Source organism: Setaria italica, chromosome III (assembly GCF_000263155.2).
Source record: "Setaria italica strain Yugu1 chromosome III, Setaria_italica_v2.0, whole genome shotgun sequence".
Lineage (NCBI taxonomy): Eukaryota > Viridiplantae > Streptophyta > Magnoliopsida > Poales > Poaceae > Setaria > Setaria italica.
In genome coordinates, this window is record NC_028452.1 from 40,206,951 (window position 1) to 40,222,090 (window position 15,140).

Below are 15,140 nucleotides of genomic sequence, written 5' to 3' on the forward strand. Positions count from 1 at the left end.
ACACACCTACGACATTATTAAAGTAATATAGAGTAACCCTTCTAAATTTGCATCTAAATTACCATATTTATTGTTATTAAAATACTAACCTAAAGTAACCCTCCACCTATGCTAAAGTAGAGTGAAAACTTGTATTCTCATATGCTCATGATAAACCATATTTCCACAGTTTTTTTTCCTTTAAACAGATGGCAATCTGTTGTTGAATTTTTTTGGTTGAATGGTAATATAAAAGGTGAGGTTATGATTTACAGCTAATTAATCAAGTGGCTATGGAGTTGTTCTGCAAGGTTGATTTTGTACTCAATGTATTTTACATTTCCTTGTCTCCTTCCCCAAATAACAATATGTAGGTTTAATGTAATTACAGGTGAAAAATAATACAGAACTCCGATCCCAAACGGAAAAAGGCAGTTAATGTACTACATATATGTGTTTTCAAACCTTTGATTCATTAGGATGATTGGCCCAACTGAGGTGCATTATATATAAATGAGTTGCAATTCGTAGATCAGTTGCAAAGATTGCATTGGTATGATCTCATAGTTGTAGTCTGTTAACTAGAACATAATGCGCCCTTTGCATACCCTACCACGAGTCTTGTTTTCATGTACATCAATCACTTAATCAATTCTCTCGTGACATTCAATGAGGAGCCCAGGGTTCTAGGACTTCAACCAGGAAAGAAAAACCTGAAATGTTTCATATGACTATTGTATGGAGGCAAGAGTTTGATTTCCTCCCAAAATCTACATAATTTCATTTTGAATTGCATTTGCTTTTATGTTAGGGAACCAAAAGTAAACTGCTGCCAAATATGGAAAAAAATGAAAGAAGCTGAAACAAAAACAACTAATTGCAATTAAAGTTTGTGATCAGGAAATTGAGTTTGAGGTTTAAAATGGTTTCTAAAGCAATTGTGTTACATGAGCAAACTTCCAACAATACTATTGATGATCTGAGATAAAGAATCAACATTAGCATACGAATTGTAAACTGAATGTTGAGAACCACAATGTCTCATGCGAATATCTTAATAGCATTTATGCTGCTCATTGAATGGCATCTACAGCCTGTAGGTTCTGTCAAGGCCTTGTTTAGGTCCTGTTTGGCACGGCTCCACTCCTAAACTCCAGCAACTCCGTCAAAAAATTCAGCCAAACACCCCAACTTCAAAACTCCATGGAGTTGCCAACTCCATGGAGCTGTAGTGCAAATGGAGGTGGAGTTTTGGAGCACCTCTTTTGCTGCTCCAGAAACCTCTCTTTTGAACCTCCTCGTGGAGTTGGTGGGTAATTACCCACCAATGCCACTGGTTACACAAAAAAACGTTTCATTCTATTCTCCCTTCTATTCTCTCGAGCCCCACTCGCCACCAGAGTCCCGCCGTCGCCGCCGCCCTCGTCGTCACTCACCACCCGCCGCCGCCATCGAGCCGCCGCCACCCGCCGCCCGTCGCCGCCACCCCGCCACCCACCCCGCCGCCCGTGGAGGGTCTCCCGTGTGCAGCACAGTGCAGTGGAAAAAGGGGAAGAAGAAGATGGGATAGAGAGGATGACAAGTGGGGTCTTAATTGGGGGGCAACAATGGCAATCCACACTGAAATCGATCTTTTTTGGAGCTGAGAGCACCCATCTAGCCAAACACCCCATTTTTGTTCTGGAGTTTTGGAGCGGAGCTGGCTCCATATGGAGGTCAGGAGTGGAGCAGCTCCACCCGGAGTTGGAGCCATGCCAAACAGGGCTTTAGTTGCCCAACTTTGGGCAACCAAAAATACTGTAGCGCAACTGTAGCGTTTCGTTTGTATTTGTGAATTATTGTCCAAATATTGACTAATTAGGCTCAAAAGATTCGTCTCGCAAAGTACAACAAAACTGTGCAATTAGTTTTTGATTTCGTCTATATTCAGTACTCCATGCATGTACCGCAAGTTTGATGTGATAGGGAATCTTCTTTTTGTATAGTGCCAAAGTTGGGATTTTGGGGGAACTAAATAGGGCCCAAGCCATATATTACATTTTAGCATGTAGCTCAGAATACTATCCAATTAATAGTTGAGAGTACTAAATCAGTCAGGTGGAGATGACACGGTTTGCAACCATAAGGTATCCGAAAGAGAGATAACCACCACTTCTCAGCTAAACCTGCCAACCAAGTGAAGGAAATGATAACCTGATTCAGTGAGAACTCACAAGACAAGTCTAAACAGGCCAACGTAGAAGGAAAAATTGGTTCATAGCATGAAAAGATCACCAAACTGGGAAATTACCATTGAAAATCTGTCATTCCGTAAAATAGCATCCAAAAAGTAAACCGTCACCTAAAAATAGTATTCTGTGACGGATGGAGAAAACGGCGTCAACCTCTTCACATCTTCTTCCCAAGCTAGAGCCAGTAGCTTCTTGTCCCTACAGCCGCCGCCGCCTGGCCAGTGGCCACTGCCAACTGGAGGTTGAGCTCCGGGCAGCCATGAACGACTAGGCCCAGCGAGAGCGCCAGCTCTTCTTTTCTCTCTCCATTCAATTCAAAGCAAGCAAGCCACATCCGATCCATCCAAGCACAGGTATCAATCTCTCCGTTCAATTCAATCCCTCTCTGCTGCTCTTCTTCTCAAATCGGCAAGCAAAAATAAAAAATAAAAAAATCAAGCGGCACCAGCATCTCTGAACAGACGAAGTAAGCAAGCAGCTACCTGCTTCAATTTCCCACGCAGGCAAGCACTAAATCAACCACCGCAACCTTCAACTCACCAAATCGATGGGCACTAGACTACCAGAGGCGAATCCAGCCAAGCTCTGTGCCGGTGCCGTGCTCTTTCTCCCTTGCTAGGATACGCCTCCATGCGTGAGCGCTGCTGGCATAGAGCTGTGATGCAGGAAATGGATGAGCTCCACCGTCCTCCGTCCACAAGCTCTTATCACCGAGGACAGCACCAAGCAGATCGCAGCGGCCAGGGCTGCAAGGCGTGTTCCAGGGCCTCGCGGTGTCGGAGCGAGGGCGTAGAGGGCAGCGCCTAGCAGGCTAGCACCAGTGCGGGGCACAGCGAGGACGCCAGCCTGGGCCGCAGTAGGGGCGCCGACTGGGACACAGCACGAGCGGCGGCCTGGAGCAGGGGTGTTCGGGCGGGCGAGACGGCATCGGGAGAGACCAAATGGATAAGGAGAAGGGGAGAAGCTAAACGGAATTGACGGTGTTTCCTTTTGCCGTGACAGAATGTTATTTTCGGGTGACGGATGATTCTTTCGACGTCATTCCACGGAATGGCGAACTTCCGATAGTATTTTCCGATTTGGACGATCTTTCCATGCTATGGAACTAATTTTTCCTAAGGAAAAAGAAAATCTTAATCAACGAAGACACATGGTTCCCAAGATTGAACACCAAAGCTAAAACAACTCTAATTATATATCATAGGAAAAAAGTGTATTTTTTCATTCCTCAAGAATTGCAAAGTGTTACATTCATACTTCATATTTCATTTAATTTGGTGCAAATCAACCCCTTAACTAACTAAACCGGTGCATTTATCAACCCCACCTTATTTTAACAATGGTTTGGTGTCATATAGCATCAGTTTAGGCCATTTAATCATCTTAGTAATCACTGCTTAGCCACGTCTCATGTTGAGTTAATCACTATTATAATTTGGTGCCAATCGGTTATGTTAATTCTTCCCATAATTTTTTTATGGGATAGGCAACTTTGAAGATTTACTAATTTTTTGGGCTTCATATCTTCAACTCGGCATATTACATCAATAAGCAGAGATTAGTCAGATGATTATATGGCAATGTGGCATAAACCACCGTTAGATGGCACTAAAGCATTGTTAAACTAAGATGGATGACAAATAATGCACCGATTTAGTTAGTTAAGGGATTCATTTGCACTAAAAGAAACATTATGAATGTCACACTTTTTGCAATAGCTGAGGTATGAAAAGTACACTTTCTCCTATATCATGTAAGAAAAAAGAAAAGAATCTCTAGAGCTGTCTTGTCCACCAAATAAGATGCAGGGGTAAATAAGTAGCCTTATCCAAATAAGATACATTCAAAATTTACCATTTTTTTTACTAGTGTACTTGTGAAGCTAAAGCAAATAAACCGGTGGAGTTAAAGCACAAATGAGATCAAGATTCATGCAAATCACATTATTCCAAACTAATTAGTCATGTTGTAGACTGTACTTAAATTGCCTAAACACTTAAACCTAAGACTTTGGAGTATGATACTGTAAACTCAGTGAACGAAAGAAAGAGCTTGTGATTCAGTAATGAATCTTATTTGCAAACTCTCACTAATATCATACAAGGGGAAAAAGGATCAAAGAAGGCACGAACCCACCTGGAAAGAGTTTAAATCTGCTGCTCTGATTGATGACCCTCGCTGAAGGCACAAGGGGGGAAAATGCTATAGTCAACAAAGATCCAGAAGATCAAAGCACTGGTGGAAAATGCGGCTTTAGTCCCGGTTAGATAGGGCCATAGATCCCAAAAATTCAATCGGGACTAAGTTTTCGAGATAAAAGGGTCTACCCCGAACCAAGTGCTCACTCAAAATGTCAGTGTTTCTGCTACTCCTAGCTCTGGCATTCTCAAAAAAAGCTCGAACAACGATTCAGAAACTGAAGTCGCTACTGAAGATCAAGCGCATTGCAATATGAGCCCTAATTATTTTCATTCTGCCAGCCATCCTGAAACCGGCACGGGCCGCACAAGAGCCGAGTTGAAATCCGTCTTTTCAAGTGGAGACAGGTCCTTAATGGCAGTCCAGGTGGTTAAGCATGCCCGGTGCTTGGGAGGCTGCACGCGCTGTTTCCGTCTTGATCATTCTTGCTTCGAGTGTCGTGAGGACATTAGATGCGCATTCTGCTTTAACTACGGGCACCGATTCAAATTTTGTCTAACCAAGAGTCGGCCCAGAGTTTATTGGCGGCCCAAAAGGCCTCTACATGGTGAACAGCCCACTCAGTGTGAAACAGTGGAAAACAAAGAGGCACCCCTGAACAGTTTTGCATCCCGAAATCCCTCTCCGGTCTCAGAAACACCCGCTGAAAACCACGAATCCCTCTGTTTTGCAGCAGCTGGCAATGGTGGTACTATTCAGAATGTTCAGAATGATTTGCTCCCCCAGCACAGTACCTCAGTTAGCAGTGAGACAAGGGACTTCTTCAGGGCTCAGGGCCCTCCCATCACGCTGGAACTTCCTCTTCCTGTAAGCTCTGATGGAATTGTCACAGATAGGCAGTTGCAGTGCTCTAGCCGCCCCACTCTGTCTTTTGAATGTGACTACCAGATTAGAGAAATGGCAAACCAATTTCATTTGCATAAAGGTTTTGGTCCTCCTCTCTCTGTTGAAATGTTGCTCAAAGAATTAGCCTTGTTGGCCGGTGAAACTCAGAAATTGTTGCCCTTGAAAGATGCCTTGCCTAGTACAAGCTGGAATTTTTTCCCTCCTCTCTTTCCAATGAAGCAATGGTTCCTTGATGTTGATAATCCAAGCAGGGGGGGTAATGCTGAAGCCTCCACTTCCACTGGGTTCACAATACCAAGACTGGTCCCAATCAACAACAATTCAGTTGAAGAATGGATCCCTCCTAGCAACATGGAAAACACACCTATAGAAATGCTCAACAGAGACATTGTGGTGTATGATCAACAATTTGCCATTAAGCAGATCATGGAAAACCTCCACCCCCTCTCAAGCATTCCTGGCCATTCCCCTGAGCCTCTCAATATGGAGAGTTCTACAGTTAGTGAAGTCGGTATGGAGATAGCCATGGAGATTGATGATGAATACACCGAGGAACATGAAACTGGTACTGATCTCATGGAGATCCCTTCCCTAGAGATCTCCACTCCAGTCACATCTCTAAAGAAAAGGAAGGGAAGGCCTAAAACTCCAATTGTAGATGATGAGGTGAGAAGGAGCTCTAGATTTGGAAAAAATGTCAATCAGACACATGTCCAACTTGATAGAGAACCAAGAAGGAAGCCAGGAGCTGCTAGGAAGACAGTTTACCTCTCCACAGTGGAAGACCTAAAAAGTGCTATCATTAGCCAAAGCTTGGAGTATGATCCTGATGTTGAGTATGTTGAACCCATCCAAGCTGACACCCTGTTCCTGCTTGGCACTTCGTTCTGTGGCATCCCTCCTGAGGAGTTGACTGATGCAGGTCTCCACTATGCCCCTGAAGATTGATCAATGGATAATCGATCTTGGAATATTTTGTGTTGGAATGTGCGTGGTTTGAATGACAAAAATAAATGGGCCCCAATTAGGAACAAGATTGAAGAAAGCAATGCTAATATAATTTGTCTGCAAGAAACCAAGAAAGACTCTTTTGATCTCCAATTCATCAGAAAGTTTGCCCCAAAAAGATTTGACAAATTTGATTTTTGTCCCTCTGATGGTGCCTCTGGTGGTATTCTAGTTTGTTGGGCTTCAAATCACTTCTCTGCTATTACTATGGAGAAGCATCAGTTTGCCATCAGATTGTCCATCACTTCTACACACAACCTGGATGCCTGGATCTTGGTGGTAGTCTATGGCCCTTGTCGACAACCTGAAAGAGATCTTTTTGTCAACTGGCTAAATAGCCTAAGAATTGATGATGATGATCTGTGGTTACTTATTGGAGATTTTAATTTCTATAGATCTGCTGAAAATAGAAATAGGCCAGGTGGCAATTTCAATGACACCCTTGTTTTTAATAACATCATTAGCAATTTGGGTCTCATTGAATTGCCTTTGAAAGGAAGGAGCTACACATGGAGCAATATGCAAACAACCCCTCTCCTTGAACAGATTGATTGGTTCTTTACATCAGTTGCTTGGACTACTCAATTTCCTTTCTCGGTGGTGCTCCCCCTGGCCAGAGTCACTTCTGACCACCTTCCCTGTAATGTGCAAATTGGAACTAACATTCCAAAGGCCAATATCTTTAGGTTTGAGAACCACTGGCTGCAGCATCCTAGTTGCATGGAGCAGATCTCCAATGCTTGGCTTCCTCCTGTCAGGGCTGTCAATAGTGCACATGTAGTCAGTGCAAAGTTTAAACTGCTCAGAAGGATACTAAAAAAGTGGTCAAAAAATCTCCCTAACCTTGCAAGGCTCATCAAGAACTGCAACCTCACTATTGCTTTTCTGGATAAACTTGAAGAAATTAGAAGCTTGCTCCCCCATGAGTTCAAATTCAGAAACATCATCAAAAATCATATCAGAAATCTGTTGGCAATGCAAAATGCTTATTGGCGGCAAAGGTTTACACAAAGGGTTATGCAATTTGGTGATGAAAACACTAAATTTTTCCATGCTATGGCAACTGAGAGATATAGGAAGAATGTCATCAGTCAGATAATGGATGACACTGGCAGAATGGTCTCTGATCATGTGGGTAAGAGTGCTCTTTTCTATCAGGAATTCAAAAGCAGGCTAGGATCATCAGTGCAGATCAGTATGCAATTTGAGCTGCACTCCCTCATTCAGACCACCTCGGATCTGAACCATCTTTGCATTCCATTCAGTTCTGAGGAGATTGATAATGTTATTCTTGACCTCCCATATGATAAAGCCCCTGGGCCTGATGGTTTCAACATCTTATTCTTTAAAAAAGCATGGCCAATCATCAGGCCAGATATCTACAGGCTGTGTCAGGATTTCTATCACCATCAGGCAGACCTCAAGAGCATCAATTCTTCCTATATCACTCTAGTCCCCAAGAAAGATAACCCTGAATGTGTCAGTGATTTCAGGCCCATCTCCCTTCTCAATACATCCTTCAAGGTTATCTCCAAACTTTTAGCCAATAGACTTCAGAAAGTGGCCCTCCAAGTGGTGCATGAGAATCAGTATGGTTTTATTAAGGGGAGGACTATACAGGACTGCTTAGGGTGGGCTTTTGAATACTTGCATCAGTGTCACCAATCCAGAAGAGGGATTGTTATCCTCAAACTTGATTTCGAAAAGGCTTTTGATTTAGTTGAGCACCCCATTGTGCTTGAAATGCTCAAGGTTAAGGGCTTCCCTCCTAGATGGATAAAATGGGTTGAAGATTTGCTCTCCTCTGCTACTTCCTGTGTTCTGCTCAATGGTACTGCTGGCAAGGAATTCAAATGTAAGAGAGGGGTTAGACAGGGTGATCCCCTCTCTCCCTTGTTGTTTGCTATTGCTGTAGATTTGCTTCAATGTGTCATCAATCATGAGTTCAGAATTGGAAACTTGCTCCCTCCTTTCCCTCAAAACACAGAGGTCCCATTCCCTGTGGTGCAGTATGCTGATGACACAATCCTCATCATGCAAGCTAGTGAATCTCAGTTAGCCTTGCTCAAAGAGGTCCTGGTCAAGTTCACCCAATCCACTGGACTCAAGGTCAACTATCATAAATCCTGCCTCCTCCCAATCAATATTGTTCATGAGCAGGCTAGTGCTCTTGCTTCCTCTTTTGGATGTTCTGTTGGTTCCTATCCTTTCACCTATTTGGGCCTACCTATGGGATTGACTAAACCTCAGGTGAAAGACTATGCCCCTCTGATCTGTAGAATTGAAAGGAGAATGTCTGCAGCATCCCAATTCCTCAATCATGCTGGTAGGCTCCAGCTAGTAAACTCCGTTCTTTCTTCTCTTCCGACATATTACATGTGCTCCCTCAAGCTCCCAGTGACCGTGATTGAGATCATAGACAAATACAGAAAAAATTGTCTCTGGAGGGGAAAGGATTTCAAAAATAAAGGCTATAATCTTGCTGCTTGGGAGTTGGTGATGAGACCAAAGTCTAAAGGTGGGCTGGGAGTAATCAATTTGAGTCTTCAAAATGATGCCCTCCTGTTAAAACAGCTGGACAAATTCTATAGAAAAGAGAATGTGCAATGGGTAAAACTTATCTGGAATAGATACTACACTGATGCAGTCCCCCATCTAGCTAGAGAAAAAGGGTCTTTCTGGTGGAAGGACTTGCTCAGATTGCATGTTGAATATAGGGGAGTTGCCATGTGTGTTCCTGGTATTGGTGACACTATAAGTTTCTGGGATGATTTGATTGATGGAAGATTGCATTGTAATGTTTATCCTAGGCTATTTGAGTATGCTAAGGACGCCAAAATTTCCCTCCACAAGCTGAAAACTTCAATTAATCTGATGGATTGCTTCAGAATCCCAATGTCGAGGCCAGCCTATAATGAATATCTGGAATTGCAAGCTGAGTTGGCAAATATGCCACATCTCCTCTCTGCTGAAAAGGACAGCTGGATCTTTATATGGGGGCATAAAAAATACACCTCAAGCAGGTTTTACCACTATCATTTCAGAGCTATCTTGCCCAACAGATCTGTTCTCTGGATTTGGAAATCCAAGTGTGTTCCAAAGATCAAACTCTTTGGCTGGTTGCTTTTGAATGACAAGCTCAACACTAGGAATATGCTGAGGAGAAGAAAGAAATTCCTTCAAGAGGGATATAATTGTGTGCTGTGTCAAGATGGTATTGAAGAGACTGTTGAGCATCTGTTTTTTGATTGCCCTACTTCTGTGAGCAGATGGTTTGCTCTAGGGATTACATGGAGTGCAAATGCAAATATACATCAAAAGATTTACATTGCAAAGCAGGGTTTTGGGCAACCTTTCTTTATGGAGATCTTCCTGATTGGTGCCTGGTGCATTTGGAAGGAAAGGAATGGGCTCATATTTGACAACAAAGTGCCATGTATTGCTACATGGAAGACCTCATTCAAATCTGAAGTTGCTGATCATCTTATTAGAATCAAACAGAACCTGCATCCCTCCATCTCTCAATGGCTTCATGCCCTGTAACACCCCCCCCCCTTCCTCCTTCAGTTAGGTAGTTGTCTAATTTAGCGCCTAGCCGCTGGTTAGCTCTCTCTCTCCCTGTAAGTCTGTATTTTACTTTGTTGTTTTTTAATATATTCCCTGTTGCCGGGGGGTTTTGCCCCACGGTTCGTGGTCAAAAAAAAAAAAAAAAGAGCGCCGCTCGCCCACCCGCGCTCGCCGGCCGCCCGACCTCGCCGCACCCGCCACCACTCGGCCGCTCGCCTTCTTGCTTGGCCGCCCGCACGCTGCCGCTCGGCCGCCCAGCCCTCACCCCGTGCGCTCGCGGCCACCCGCCTGCTCGGCCGCCCGACGCCGCTTCCTCACGCGCCAGCCCTGCCCTCGCCCCGCTGCCGCTGTTTACTACCAGTGAGGGATGAGCAGAGGGGAAAGGGGATGGGCGAGCAGAGGGGGAAGGAGCAGCGGTGGTGGTGGGAGGGGAGGGGGCGGTGGTGGTGCAGAGAGGAGAGAGGAGGAGAGGGAGACAGGAGGCACCGGTTGGAGGCAGAGAAGAAAGCAGGGAGCCTGCTCGAGGATAAGGGAGAAAGGGTGTAGAGGAGAAGATAAGGTGGAGATAGAGGAGGCCGCGTGGAAAGGGGCATTTGGTCCCGGTTGGAGCCACCAACCGGACTAAAGGCCACCCCTTTAGTCCCGGTAGGAATTACCAACTGGTACTAGTAATTTCAACCGGGACTAAGGTGTTTCCAACCGGGACAAAATGTCCCATCATCCCACTAGCCGTTACAACTGGGACTAAAGGGGGGCTTTAGTCCCGGTTGTTCTTTACATCCGGGACTAAAGCTCCCCCCGTCAGTGGCTTTCGGTGGCTCATTTTTGACCCGGGATTAAAGACACTTTAATCCGGGATCCAAAGTCAACCAGGACAATTCTGTAGCAGTGAAGGTAGAAGGGCTCTAAACATAAAAACAAGGATGATTTTTTTTTGGCACAAATCAAACATTATAGTACATTGGAAGCTAGAAAAATAGGAAAACATGAACATGTTCGACGACCGTCTCAAGTCATATGACGCCCTCACCAACGTGGCATAGCCCCTCTACAAGCACGGCAAAAGTAGGAGCTCTGGCCAACGAGTCAAGGACAAGTACCAATGGCTGGGAGGTCACTGGTATGCACGGTCTGGTTTGGAACTGGGAACAACTAGAGGAACAAAGAGAGGAAATCACAGACCTCGCTAGGGTTTGGAACATAGGCGGAGCTCCCCATATAGCAGGGTGGGGCCACTGCCCCAGCTAATAGTGGAGCAGAGACCCCCACCGCCTCATCCCCCATGGCATTTAGGCGGCCAGAGCAGCGACCTGGAGGTTGGAATGGCATGTTTGGCATTCGTTGGCTGGAGGAGGAAGAAATTGCTCGTATTGGGCCGGTGGCATTCGATGGCCCAATCCATTTCTTGGCCCAGCAGACAAAGTGCCCTTGAAGAAGGGTGCGCTTGCCGACCTCTGCGCGATAGTGCGAGTGTGAGGCGGCTGGATTCGGCGAGGGCGAAGCCACGAGGGTCGAGCAAAACCTAGCTGCGCCGGCTGCCGCCACGGTGCTGCCAGCTTCCTCAATGCCATCCTTAGACTAGTGGCTAGTGCGGCTGGCCTAGGCGCTGACTAGTTGGCTACCCTGATGGCAATTTTATGGAGGGGGAGGCGGAAGAGTAGGCAAGAGCCGCGCGACCGTAGGTGCTGCCGTGCTACTACTGGGCACGGCCACGGATTTGGAGCAGCGTAGCGGTGCTAGTGGCTAATGTTGAGGAGCTGCAACTGATTTTGGGCAATGTGGGAGGAGCTCGATTTGGTGGTTTCGCCGGTAAAATTTGATTGTATGGCCGTCCGTCATCATTGTCGGTGTTGACTTCGACCATCAGTCCTCACCTTCACTCCTCTAGCTAAGTACTTTTGTCCATACTCTCGATCCCAATCTCAAGTGTAATTCTGCCGCCCCACCTAAAAATTTGAGTCAGCTCTACCGCTGGTTTGGAATGGGAGTGGAAGCTAGGATGCTCTGAACCAAGAGGAGTACATATATAAGAGAGAAAGAGACACTTATTTCCACACTGGTAGCGAGCGCAGGCGTGGGGGATGGCTCGCGTGCTCCCTTCCCCGACGGGAGGGCACGGTCCTCCTTGCACTGTTCCAATGAGACAACCTTGGCATCAGCAGAGAGAGGAAGAGAGAGGCGCAGGCACATTCGGAGATGCAATGGTGCCGCTGCGCACTGTTGCGGCACGATAGGCTCATTGCAGACGAATTTTTGGGCAGCGCTAGATCGGCGACCAGGTCTCCCCTGCCTCGAGCTTGTATGGTCCACGGCTGCACCCTCATCACTCTCATGGTACTATCCTCTTCCTGCAGAGCCTCCTTTCTCCTTAGTCCACAGAGAAAAAATGTAGGATTGGTGCCGACGGTCTGCTTGCGGGACCATATGTGATGGTGGTCCACTGACAAGTGACACCCAGGGATGTAGAAGGGTTGCGGGTCGAACAAAGGGGCACACAACGCTCACCTATCCCACCACTCAATGTTCATCATTTTGATTTCACGAGCCATGGCAACTGACTGTGGAGCTATGGATCTTCACCTTGGCCCATCTTAGGCCCGTAGTAGCCTAGTCGCTCTGGCTCCCAATCGGCTAGCCCACATAGATCCCTTTTGCTAACCGGCCGAAACAATGTGGCTTTAATCGGCTGATTCCCAACCGTAGCCTCTAGTCTGCCACATCGGCACCCTTTCTTCTTCCTTGACACCGATTCAAAACACGTGTCAAAATCTGGTGTCAACAAGCGTCTTTGTGAGAAGAAGAATGAATAAAATTCGAGGATCATGCGAGTGTTTTTAGTGTCTACCATGGCTTGCTTGTCTTTTGATTTGCCTTTACAACTTCAGATCATGAGCCTTGTCTTGAATTTGAAATATTTGTTGTGGAGTTTAGTAATTGATTTATCTTTGCAATACCCATGCTTCATACTTTGGCTTTGATTATGCTCTATGAGTAAGATTTAATTTGGAGGTGATTTAAATTTTTATTGATATATCAAAAACCTCTACACGAACAAGATTGATCAAGTTCTCTAACTAGGTTGAGAGTTATTGTTTATCCTATCGAAAGTCTAAAAAGATTTATTCGTACCACCATAAGCAAAGCTGATGCTTTGATTGAGTTAGTATCGCTCTCTCTTGGATTGCTTTCATTTCGAGAATTGATCATATCCTTCGATTATCTCTTTTTGCTAGCCTCGTCTAATGAGAGTTCTTCATTGGAACAATCATATTTTCTACTAAAATCCTAAACCCGAACCAAATATTTTTCAATTTTATTACCTATTCCTTAAAAACAACCCATTATTCAAAGATCTATTCTGTTTCTAGTCGTGGGATCTGAAAAATTGTGGAAGATACTAAATATGGAAGCCACACCAAAAAAACAAGCAAGAGGAGAGGTGAGAGGAGGCCAGGTTGATCGACCTAGCACCCTATAGGTTGATCGGCCTGGGGCCCCACTTCCTCGATTCATGCACGAAAAATTCCTGGAGGGTCTATGGAACATTCTAAAGCTAAATTTTGAGGTCTGTTGTTCAGAGGAGGTTCGGATAAAAGAAGAAAAATAAAAGGAAGAAAGAAAGAAGGAAAGTAAGAGAAAAGGAGAAAGAAAAAATAGGGAAATAAAGAAAGAAATAAAGGAGTTTTTACTGTCATGAAAATCAAGAAAAGTGCAAAGAAGGATGACCTTGTTTGTGGAACGGATTTTTCATTCCAACCATGTGCAATCCGACAATGAGGATATCACTTGAGCCTCAGAGTCATTATTTTATTTGCCTTTGCATACATGTCCACTATTCTATATCTTCTCATCCTTGAAAACCTCACATTATATGGTTCTTATTATGATCATTGGCTCGGAAGAGTTTTCGTAATTTGATAATATAAGTGTTAATTCTTGCTAAGCCTTGTCCAAGATCCACCACATAATGAGTGACTTTTTGAGAGATGAGAGCTTGTAAACTAAATAGGATAGCCACATCTAATTTGAGCGACATAATAGTACTTGGAAGAGAATATTGGTTTTAATTCTTGTTGCAGGGATAATACTTTAAGATGAAAGAAAAACCCTCCAAGGCGAACCAGAAAGTAAGTGTGATTAACTCTTCAAGTAACTTAGTTCTAATAAAAGTTGTGGAGTACTTGTTGCCTTGATAAGTCTTTGAACACCCATACTTTGATTATCTTTACTGCTCCACTAATCGTTTGTTCGAAAGGCTAGATGCTTGACTCGCTTGCTCAAGTTTGGTTCAAGATCTTTGTTCAACCCATTGAAGGAGTTTATAGTCGCCTGACTTGCTCGAGGACGAGCAAGAGCTAAGTGTGGGGGGATTATTGACACTCGTTATTTACACACTTTTAGTGTTATTTAACTAGTGTTTTCATTCATATTCTTATACTAGCCCGCTACTTGGCACTTGAAATAACCTCCTTATTGCATATGTGTTGTATTTTGGAGCATATTATATTTTGGCAGGAAATACAACATAATAAACGGGTTTTGCATAAAGAGCTTAATGAAAATTTGGACATAGGTTGTTGAGGGAAGCTAGCATGAGGAAGGAGAAAACCAGGAGGGCCAGAAAGAGCCTAGGCCAACCGGCCTGGGACCCTTATGGACAATCGGCCTAGTCCATTCTGGGGCCCAATCGACCTCCCATTTCTTCAGAGTGAAGTCTACGACGTTGTCTAGGATTTTTTCACCGACATCGACCCAAAGCCGCCGCCTATGAAGGACTATAAATATCCCCTAATGAACATCAGGGAAAGAGAGTTAGAGAAGAGAGAAAACACCACGAGAACACCATCCACCACCGCCACAAGAAGAAAAAATAGAGAGAAGATTGGATCTACAGGAGGCCACACGAAGAGGAGCACCAAGGGAGGCAAACCCCACCCCCCTAGCCGATCAGCTTGGAGGTGCCCAGGCCGATCGGCCTAGGGCTTTCCTACCCATGTTAGTCTTCATTTTTGGTCCAGTTGATCTACAGGTTGTCCTTTACCCCCTTTTGTGTCATCATGTGTAATGGGGTAATACCTCTGTTTGTCGTCAAGGTTATATGGAGATCTTGATTTGTAATTGCTGAACCTCTATTTAAGATCTATTTTGTTGCATTCATATCTTGATGATGCTCTTTTAGGTAAAGGCTGGCCAACGCTACTTTGGGTTACTTTGTTGCTTACCTAGAATGATCATCATGTCGTGTTCTTGTTCCGATAGTTGAGTACGCTTGTGTAGTGATAGTATTGTGGGAGGGACAATGTTGGGCAT

General features: G+C 44.7%; 1 long non-coding RNA gene across 1 annotated transcript; it reads right to left on the reverse strand.

Annotated features, from left to right (window-relative positions):
* Nucleotides 1-1,941: 1,941 nt before the first annotated feature.
* On the reverse strand, nt 1,942-3,162 carry LOC111256661. Its single transcript, XR_002676828.1, has 2 exons — nt 2,270-3,162; nt 1,942-2,144 (listed from the first exon to the last, which is right to left on the reverse strand). It is a non-coding gene; the product is annotated as an uncharacterized LOC111256661 (long non-coding RNA).
* Between the last annotated feature and the right edge of the window lie 11,978 nt (nt 3,163-15,140).